The sequence below is a fragment of the Salvelinus fontinalis genome, unplaced genomic scaffold (assembly GCF_029448725.1).
Source record: "Salvelinus fontinalis isolate EN_2023a unplaced genomic scaffold, ASM2944872v1 scaffold_0293, whole genome shotgun sequence".
NCBI lineage: Eukaryota > Metazoa > Chordata > Actinopteri > Salmoniformes > Salmonidae > Salvelinus > Salvelinus fontinalis.
The window spans coordinates 114,171-125,580 of NW_026600502.1; the positions used below are offsets into that span (position 1 = coordinate 114,171).

Consider the following 11,410-nt stretch of genomic DNA (forward strand, 5'->3'; position numbering starts at 1 on the left):
TCACGGTCTGTTAAAGACACCGGCTCTGTCCGTTACAGCATCACAACTAGTAACATTATGTCACGGTCTGCCGGGTAAAGACACCGGCTCTGTCCGTTACAGTATCACAACTAGAAACATTATGTCACGGTCTGGTAAAGACACCGGCTCTGTCCGTTACAGTACCACAACTAGTAACATTATGTCACGGTCTGCCGGGTAAAGACACCGGCTCTGTCCGTTACAGTACCACAACTAGTAACATTATGTCACGGTCTGTTAAAGACACCGGCTCTGTCCGTTACAGTACCACAACTAGAAACATTATGTCACGGTCTGCCGGGTAAAGACACCGGCTCTGTCCGTTACAGTACCACAACTAGAAACATTATGTCACGGTCTGCCGGGTAAAGACACCGGCTCTGTCCGTTACAGTAACACCACTAGTAACATTATGTCACGGTCTGTTAAAGACACCGGCTCTGTCCGTTACAGCACCACAACTAGTAACATTATGTCACGGTCTGTTAAAGACACCGGCTCTGTCCGTTACAGTACCACAACTAGTAACATTATGTCACGGTCTGCCGGGTAAAGACACCGGCTCTGTCCGTTACAGTACCACAACTAGTAACATTATGTCACGGTCTGGTAAAGACACCGGCTCTGTTCGTTACAGTACCACAACTAGTAACATTATGTCACGGTCTGTTAAAGACACCGGCTCTGTCCGTTACAGTACCACAACTAGTAACATTATGTCACGGTCTGTTAAAGACACCGGCTCTGTTCGTTACAGTACCACAACTAGAAACATTATGTCACGGTCTGTTAAAGACACCGGCTCTGTCCGTTACAGTACCACAACTAGAAACATTATGTCACGGTCTGCCGGGTAAAGACACCGGCTCTGTCCGTTACAGTACCACAACTAGTAACATTATGTCACGGTCTGTTAAAGACACCGGCTCTGTCCGTTACAGTACCACAACTAGAAACATTATGTCACGGTCTGCCGGGTAAAGACACCGGCTCTGTCCGTTACAGTATCACAACTAGTAACATTATGTCACGGTCTGCCGGGTAAAGACACCGGCTCTGTCCGTTACAGTACCACAACTAGTAACATTATGTCACGGTCTGCCGGGTAAAGACACCGGCTCTGTCCGTTACAGCACCACAACTAGTAACATTATGTCACGGTCTGTTAAAGACACCGGCTCTGTACGTTACAGTATCACAACTAGTAACATTATGTCACGGTCTGCCGGGTAAAGACACCGGCTCTGTCCGTTACAGTATCACAACTAGTAACATTATGTCACGGTCTGTTAAAGACACCGGCTCTGTCCGTTACAGTATCAGAACTAGTAACATTATGTCACGGTCTGCCGGGTAAAGACACCGGCTCTGTCCGTTACAGTATCACAACTAGTAACATTATGTCACGGTCTGTTAAAGACACCGGCTCTGTCCGTTACAGCACCACAACTAGTAACATTATGTCACGGTCTGCCGGGTAAAGACACCGGCTCTGTCCGTTACAGCACCACAACTAGAAACATTATGTCACGGTCTGTTAAAGACACCGGCTCTGTCCGTTACAGTACCACAACTAGTAACATTATGTCACGGTCTGTTAAAGACACCGGCTCTGTCCGTTACAGTACCACAACTAGTAACATTATGTCACGGTCTGTTAAAGACACCGGCTCTGTCCGTTACAGTACCACAACTAGTAACATTATGTCACGGTCTGTTAAAGACACCGGCTCTGTCCGTTACAGTACCACAACTAGTAACATTATGTCACGGTCTGCCGGGTAAAGACACCGGCTCTGTCCGTTACAGCACCACAACTAGTAACATTATGTCACGGTCTGCTGGGTAAAGACACCGGCTCTGTCCGTTACAGTACCACAACTAGAAACATTATGTCACGGTCTGCTGGGTAAAGACACCGGCTCTGTCCGTTACAGTACCACCACTAGTAACATTATGTCACGGTCTGCCGGGTAAAGACACCGGCTCTGTCCGTTACAGTACCACAACTAGTAACATTATGTCACGGTCTGTTAAAGACACCGGCTCTGTCCGTTACAGTACCACAACTAGTAACATTATGTCACGGTCTGTTAAAGACACCGGCTCTGTCCGTTACAGCACCACAACTAGTAACATTATGTCACGGTCTGGTAAAGACACCGGCTCTGTCCGTTACAGTACCACAACTAGAAACATTATGTCACGGTCTGTTAAAGACACCGGCTCTGTCCGTTACAGTACCACAACTAGTAACATTATGTCACGGTCTGCTGGGTAAAGACACCGGCTCTGTCCGTTACAGTACCACAACTAGTAACATTATGTCACGGTCTGTTAAAGACACCGGCTCTGTCCGTTACAGCACCACAACTAGTAACATTATGTCACGGTCTGCCGGGTAAAGACACCGGCTCTGTCCGTTACAGCACCACAACTAGAAACATTATGTCACGGTCTACCGGGTAAAGACACCGGCTCTGTCCGTTACAGTACCACAACTAGTAACATTATGTCACGGTCTGGTAAAGACACCGGCTCTGTCCATTACAGTATCACAACTAGTAACATTATGTCACGGTCTGCCGGGTAAAGACACCGGCTCTGTCCGTTACAGTATCACAACTAGAAACATTATGTCACGGTCTGCCGGGTAAAGACACCGGCTCTGTCCGTTACAGTATCATAATTATCACAATTTCAAAGTATTATACTGTGTGGAAATGTAACGCTCGTCTCCTCGTCTGAAGAGGAGCATGGATCGGACCAAAACGCAGCGTGGGTTGAATAGTTGTTTATTTAAGACAGACGGAAAAACTCTTAAACAAACTACAAAACAATAAACGACGTGAACAGACCTGAACTTGAGAACATAAAACAAGAACGGACGAAAACAGTCCCGTGTGGCACAAACACTGACACAGGAACAATCACCCACAAACAAACAGTGAGAAACAGTCTACCTTAATATGGTTCTCAATCAGAGGAAACGTAAAACACCTGCCCCTGATTGAGAACCATATCAGGCTAGTTGAATGAACCCAACATAGAAACACATAACATAGAATGCCCACCCAGCTCACGTCCTGACCAACTAAACAAAGAAAAAAACAAAGGAAATAAGGTCAGGAACGTGACAGGAAACATAAAAACTGGAAATCACGGTTTTGAATACACTGGGCCTTTAAAAGTCCAATTCTTACTGATGAGTGTCTAGCTGGTTTGAACAGACATCCCATATGGATTATATAACACACACACAACACATAACTGGGCCAAAGACGAAACATGTCAACAAATGAAGCCAAATGAACATGTATCTGAAGACTGGAAATATTCCAGACTGTGAGAGGTGAGGTAAAGAGATGACTATTATTCTACTGTGAGAGGTGAGGTAAAGATATGACTATTATTCTACTGAGAGGTGAGGTAAAGAGATGACTATTATTCTACTGTGAGAGGTGAGGTAAAGAGATGACTATTATTCTACTGAGAGAGGTGAGAGGTGAGGTAAAGAGATGACTATTATTCTACTGTGAGAGGTGAGGTAAAGAGATGACTATTATTCTACTGAGAGAGGTGAGGTAAAGAGATGACTATTATTCTACTGAGAGAGGTGAGGTAACGAGATGACTATTATTCTACTGGGAGAGGTGAGAGGTGAGGTAACGAGATGACTATTATTCTACTGAGAGGTGAGGTAAAGAGATGACTATTATTCTACTGGGAGAGGTGAGAGGTGAGGTAACGAGATGACTATTATTCTACTGAGAGGTGAGGTAAAGAGATGACTATTATTCTACTGTGAGAGGTGAGGTAAAGAGATGACTATTATTCTACTGAGAAAGGTGAGGTAACGAGATTACTATTATTCTACTGTGAGAGGTGAGGTAAAGAGATGACTATTATTCTACTGAGAGAGGTGAGGTAAAGAGATTACTATTATTCTACTGAGAGGTGAGGTAAAGAGATCACTATTATTCTACTGAGAGAGGTGAGGTAAAGAGATGACTAGTATTCTACTGTGAGAGGTGAGGTAAAGAGATTACTATTATTCTACTGAGAGAGGTGAGAGGTGAGGTAAAGAGATGACTATTATTCTAATGAGAGAGGTGAGAGGTGAGGTAAAGAGATGACTATTATTCTACTGAGAGGTGAGGTAAAGAGATGACTATTATTCTACTGAGAGAGGTGAGGTAAAGAGATGACTATTATTCTACTGAGAGGAGTGAGGTAAAGAGATTACTATTATTCTACTGAGAGAGGTGAGGTAAAGAGATGACTATTATTCTACTGAGAGAGGGGAGGTAAAGAGATGACTAGTATTCTACTGAGAGAGGTGAGGTAAAGAGATGACTATTATTCTACTGAGAGAGGTGAGGTAACGAGATGACTATTATTCTACTGAGAGAGGTGAGAGGTGAGGTAAAGAGATGACTATTATTCTACTGAGAGAGGGGAGGTAACGAGATGACTAGTATTCTACTGAGAGAGGTGAGGTAAAGAGATGACTATTATTCTACTGAGAGAGGTGAGGTAACGAGATGACTATTATTCTACTGAGAGAGGTGAGGTAACGAGATGACTATTATTCTACTGAGAGAGGTGAGAGGTGAGGTAAAGAGATGACTATTATTCTACTGAGAGAGGTGAGGTAAAGAGATGACTAGTATTCTACTGAGAGAGGTGAGGTAAATAGATGACTATTATTCTACTGTGAGAGGTGAGAGGTGAGGTAAAGAGATAACTATTATTCTACTGTGAGAGGTGAGGTAAAGAGATGACTATTATTCTACTGAGAGAGGTGAGGTAAAGAGGTGACTATTATTCTACTGAGAGGTGAGGTAAAGAGATGACTATTATTCTACTGAGAGAGGTGAGATAAATAGATGACTATTATTCTACTGTGAGAGGTGAGGTAAAGAGATGACTATTATTCTACTGAGAGAGGTGAGGTAAAGAGATGACTATTATTCTACTGAGAGAGGTGAGGTAAACAGATGACTATTATTCTACTGGGAGAGGTGAGGTAAAGAGATGACTATTATTCTACTGATAGAGGTGAGGTAAAGAGATGACAGGTATTCTACTGAGAGGTGAGGTAAAGAGATGAATATTATTCTACTGAGAGAGGTGAGGTAAAAGAGATGACTATTATTCTACTGAGAGAGGTGAGGTAAAGAGATGACTATTATTCTACTGAGAGAGGTGAGGTAAAGAGATGACTATTATTCTACTGAGAGAGGTGAGGTAAAGAGATTACTATTATTCTACTGAGAGAGGGGAGGTAAAGAGATGACTATTATTCTACTGAGAGAGGTGAGGTAAAGAGATTACTATTATTCTACTGGGAGAGGTGAGGTAAAGAGATCACTATTATTCTACTGTGAGAGGTGAGGTAAAGAGATGACTATTTTTCTACTGAGAGGTGAGGTAAAGAGATTACTATTATTCTACTGAGAGAGGTGAGGTAAAGAGGTGACTATTATTCTACTGAGAGAGGTGAGGTAAAGAGATGACTAGTATTCTACTGAGAGGGGTGAGGTAAAGAGATGACTATTATTCTACTGAGAGAGGTGAGGTAAAGAGATGACTATTATTCTACTGAGAGAGGTGAGGTAAAGAGATGACTATTATTCTACTGAGAGAGGTGAGAGGTGAGGTAAAGAGATGACTATTATTCTACTGAGAGAGGTGAGGTAAAGAGATGACTATTATTCTACTGAGAGAGGTGAGGTAACGAGATGACTATTATTCTACTGAGAGAGGTGAGAGGTGAGGTAAAGAGATGACTATTATTCTACTGAGAGAGGTGAGGTAAAGAGATGACTAGTATTCTACTGAGAGAGGTGAGGTAAATAGATGACTATTATTCTACTGTGAGAGGTGAGAGGTGAGGTAAAGAGATGACTATTATTCTACTGTGAGAGGTGAGGTAAAGAGATGACTATTATTCTACTGAGAGAGGTGAGGTAAAGAGGTGACTATTATTCTACTGAGAGGTGAGGTAAAGAGATGACTATTATTCTACTGAGAGAGGTGAGATAAATAGATGACTATTATTCTACTGTGAGAGGTGAGGTAAAGAGATGACTATTATTCTACTGAGAGAGGTGAGGTAAAGAGATGACTATTATTCTACTGAGAGAGGTGAGGTAAACAGATGACTATTATTCTACTGGGAGAGGTGAGGTAAAGAGATGACTATTATTCTACTGATAGAGGTGAGGTAAAGAGATGACAGGTATTCTACTGAGAGGTGAGGTAAAGAGATGAATATTATTCTACTGAGAGAGGTGAGGTAAAAGAGATGACTATTATTCTACTGAGAGAGGTGAGGTAAAAGAGATGACTATTATTCTACTGAGAGAGGTGAGGTAAAGAGATGACTATTATTCTACTGAGAGAGGTGAGGTAAAGAGATGACTATTATTCTACTGAGAGAGGTGAGGTAAAGAGATTACTATTATTCTACTGAGAGAGGGGAGGTAAAGAGATGACTATTATTCTACTGAGAGAGGTGAGGTAAAGAGATTACTATTATTCTACTGGGAGAGGTGAGGTAAAGAGATCACTATTATTCTACTGTGAGAGGTGAGGTAAAGAGATGACTATTATTCTACTGAGAGGTGAGGTAAAGAGATTACTATTATTCTACTGAGAGAGGTGAGGTAAAGAGGTGACTATTATTCTACTGAGAGAGGTGAGGTAAAGAGATGACTATTATTCTACTGAGAGAGGTGAGGTAAAGAGGTGACTAGTATTCTACTGAGAGGGGTGAGGTAAAGAGATGACTATTATTCTACTGAGAGAGGTGAGGTAAAGAGATGACTATTATTCTACTGAGAGAGGTGAGGTAAAGAGATGACTATTATTCTACTGAGAGAGGTGAGAGGTGAGGTAAAGAGATGACTATTATTCTACTGAGAGAGGTGAGGTAAAGAGATGACTATTATTCTACTGAGAGAGGTGAGGTAAAGAGATGACTATTATTCTACTGAGAGAGGTGAGGTAAAGAAATTACTATTATTCTACTGTGAGAGGTGAGGTAAAGAGATGACTAGTATTCTACTGAGAGAGGTGAGGTAAAGAGATGACTATTATTCTACTGAGAGAGGTGAGAGGTGAGGTAAAGAGATGACTATTATTCTACTGAGAGAGGTGAGGTAAAGAGATGACTATTATTCTACTGAGAGAGGTGAGGTAAAGAGATGACTATTATTCTACTGAGAGAGGTGAGGTAAAGAAATTACTATTATTCTACTGTGAGAGGTGAGGTAAAGAGATGACTAGTATTCTACTGAGAGAGGTGAGGTAAAGAGATGACTATTGTTCTACTGAGAGAAGTGAGGTAAATAGATGACTATTATTCTACTGAGAGAGGTGAGGTAAAGAGATGACTATTGTTCTACTGAGAGAGGTGAGGTAAAGAGATGACTATTATTCTACTGAGAGAGGTGAGGTAAAGAAATTACTATTATTCTGCTGAGAGGTGAGGTAAAGAGATGACTATTATTCTACTGAGAGAGGTGAGGTAAAGAGATGACTATTATTCTACTGAGAGAGGTGAGGTAAAGAGATGACTATTATTCTACTGAGAGAGGTGAGGTAAAGAAATGACTATTATTCTACTGAGAGAGGTGAGGTAAAGAAATGACTATTATTCTACTGAGAGAGGTGAGGTAAAGAGATTACTATTATTCTACTGAGAGAGGTGAGGTAAAGAGATGACTATTATTCTACTGAGAGAGGTGAGGTAAAGAGATTACTATTATTCTACTGAGAGGGGTGAGGTAAAGAGATGACTATTATTCTACTGAGAGAGGTGAGGTAAAGGGATGACTATTATTCTACTGAGAGAGGTGAGAGGTGAGGTAAAGAGATGACTATTATTCTACTGAGAGAGGTGAGGTAACGAGGTACAACTTTAGACCGATAATGACTAATATTCTAGAACACAGGCCCACACACAAACTCAGACACCCATCGTAACGTATATCGTAACACACACATACAGGCTAAAACACAGAGAGTATATACAGTTGAAGTCGGAAGTTTACATACACCTTAGCCAAATACATTTAAACTCAGTGTTTCACAATTCCTGACATTTAATCCTAGTAAAAATTCCCTGTTTTAGGTCAGTTAGGATCACCACTTTATTTTAAGAATGTGAAATGTCCGAATAATGGTAGAGAGAATTATTTATTTCAGCTTTTATTTCTTTCATCACATTCCCAGTGGGTCAGAAGTTTACATACACTCAATTAGTATTTGGTAGCATTTCCTTTAAATTGTTTAACTTGGGTCAAACTTGTCGGGTAGCCTTCCACCAGCTTCCCACAATAAGTTGGGTGAATTTTGGCTCATTCATTCTCATATTTTTGTACCCGTTTCCTCCAGCATCTTCACAAGGTCCTTTTGCTGTTGTTCTGGGATTGATTTGCACTTTTCTCACCAAAGTATGTTCATCTCTAGGAGACAGAACGCGTCTCCTTCCTGAGCGGTATGACGGCTGCGTGGTCCCATGGTGTTTATACTTGCGTACTATTATTTGTACAGATGAACGTGGTATTTTCAGGCGTTTGGAAATTGCTCCCAAGGATGAACCAGACTTGTGGACGTCTACAATTTTTTCTGAGGTCTTGGCTGATTAATTTAGATTTTCCCATGATGTCAAGCGAAGAGGCACTGAGTTTGAAGGTAGGCCTTGAAATACATCCACAGGTACACCTCCAATTGACTCAAATTATCCTATCAGAAGCTTCTAAAGCCATGACATCATTTTCTGGAATTTACCAAGCTGTTTAAAGGCACAGTCAACTTAGTGTATGTAAACTTCTGACCCACTGGAATTGTGATACGGTGAATTATAAGTGAAATAATCCGTCTGTAAAAGATTATTGGAAACATTACTTGTGTCATAACCAAAGTAGATGTCCTAACCGACTTGCCAAAACTATAGTTTGTTAACAAGAAATGTGTGGAGTGGTTGAAAAACGAGTTTTAATGACGCCAACCTAAGTGTCTGTAAACTTCCGACTTCAACTGCACATCATAAAAGAAACAGCAAGTAACGTTACAGTGGGACACATCTGTCAAGGGACAGAGAAGAGAGAGAGATTATAAAGAAGGAGAGAGGAGAGAGAGAGAGAGAGACGGATGGGAAGATAAAGAGAGAGAGAGAGAGAGAGAGACGGATGGGAAGAGAGAGAGAGAGAGAGAGAGAGAGAGAGAGAGAGAGAGAGAGAGAGAGAGAGAGAGAGAGAGAGAGAGAGAGAGGGAGAGAGAGAGAGAGAGAGAGAGAGAGGGAGAGAGAGAGAGAGAGAGAGACAGAGAGAGAGAGAGAGAGAGAGAGAGAGAGAGAGAGAGACGAATGGGAAATAAAGAGAAAGAGAGAGAGAGAGAGAGAGAGACGAATAGGAAATAAAGAGAAAGAGAGAGAGAGAGAGAGAGAGAGAGAGAGAGAGAGAGAGAGAGACGGATGGGAAATAAAGAGAGAGAGAGAGAGAGACGAATGGGAAATAAAGAGAAAGAGAGAGAGAGAGAGAGAGAGAAAGAGAGAGAGAGAGAGAGAGAGAGAGAGAGAGAGAGAGACAGAGAGAGAGACAGAGAGAGAGAGAGAGACAGAGAGAGAGACGGATGGGAAATAAAGAGAAAGAGAGAGAAAGGAGTAACGTTATAGTCGTTAGTTAGTTAGTTACCGGAGAGAGCCGTTTAGAGGAGAGTCCATCCGCAAGGAGAGCTTCACTCCCGGTGTGTCGAGCTCCCTAAACTCCCCAAACCGTGGTATTCCATCTGCGTGCTTCTGTTTCCCCGGTAATATCCGTTATCCAGCCAGTGCTTCTCTTCTTCTCGCTCCAGTTAAAATCCCAATATCCAACGGGGGGAAATCCTCACGAGTCACGTTGTCTCAAAACACACCGCAGTCTCAGAGAGAACAGAGAGAGAACTTTCGAACCAAAACATACGGTCATTCAGCCAGCCGGTAACGGAGAGTGTTCTCCTGCATGCCCGAACCAGCTCCGCTCTGAAAAGCCTAACAGCGCGAGTCACAAACCCGAGTTCAGCCGCACCCGGTGAAAAGGCAGGACCACGTGACCGACCGACCGCCCCTCCCCTCGCGCACAGGCTTACTGTACATCCAGGGAGCGCACGAGCCAAAAAAGCATCCGTCTACCGATACAGTAGAATGAACCAGCCATCACACCGAGTCTCTCTGAACACAGTCGGTAAAACAACGGGGCAGACCGGGTTTGTGGAGGCTTCAACGACCCTCCCGAGAGCATTGTTTATGTTCATACATGTTAATCTGTCGCCGATTGGTTGATTGATGACATGCTGATGTTTAGGAGAGAGACTGGGGCAGGAGGGTAATAGAGGGTAATAGTCACCACCTAGGAGAGAGACTGGGGCAGGAGGGTAATAGAGGGTAATAGTCACCTCCTAGGAGAGAGACTGGGGCAGGAGGGTAATAGAGGGTAATAGTCACCACCTAGGAGAGAGACTGGGGCAGGAGGGTAATAGAGGGAAATAGTCACCACCTAGGAGAGAGACTGGGGCAGGAGGGTAATAGAGGGTAATAGTCACCACCTAGGAGAGAGACTGGGGCAGGAGGGTAATAGAGGGTAATAGTCACCACCTAGGAGAGAGACTGGGGCAGGAGGGTAATAGAGGGTAATAGTCACCACCTAGGAGAGAGACTGGGGCAGGAGGGTAATAGAGTGTAGTAGTCACCACCTAGGAGAGAGACTGGGGCAGGAGGGTAATAGAGGGTAATAGTCACCACCTAGGAGAGAGACTGGGGCAGGAGGGTAATAGAGGGTAATAGTCACCACCTAGGAGAGAGACTGGGGCAGGAGGGTAATAGTCACCACCTAGGAGAGAGACTGGGGCAGGAGGGTAATAGAGGGAAATAGTCACCACCTAGGAGAGAGACTGGGGCAGGAGGGTAATAGAGGGTAATAGTCACCACCTAGGAGAGAGACTGGGGCAGGAGGGTAATAGTCACCACCTAGGAGAGAGACTGGGGCAGGAGGGTAATAGAGGGTAATAGTCACCACCTAGGAGAGAGACTGGGGCAGGAGGGTAATAGAGTGTAGTAGTCACCACCTAGGAGAGAGACTGGGGCAGGAGGGTAATAGAGGGTAATAGTCACCACCTAGGAGAGAGACTGGGGCAGGAGGGTAATAGAGGGTAATAGTCACCACCTAGGAGAGAGACTGAGGCAGGAGGGTAATAGTCACCACCTAGGAGAGAGACTGGGGCAGGAGGGTAATAGAGGGTAATAGTCACCACCTAGGAGAGAGACTGGGGCAGGAGGGTAATAGAGGGTAATAGTCACCACCTAGGAGAGAGACTGGGGCAGGAGGGTAATAGAGGGTAATAG

General features: G+C 43.3%; 1 protein-coding gene across 1 annotated transcript in view; it reads right to left on the reverse strand.

Annotated features, from left to right (window-relative positions):
• The window catches only part of LOC129845397 (voltage-dependent T-type calcium channel subunit alpha-1G-like), a gene marked incomplete at its 3' end in the record, with an annotated part of 117,563 nt that extends 107,424 nt beyond the window's left edge, over positions 1–10,139 (reverse strand). Inside the window, exon 1 of the mRNA XM_055913309.1 lies at positions 9,726–10,139. The remainder of the gene's footprint in view (positions 1–9,725) is intronic.
• Between the last annotated feature and the right edge of the window lie 1,271 nt (positions 10,140–11,410).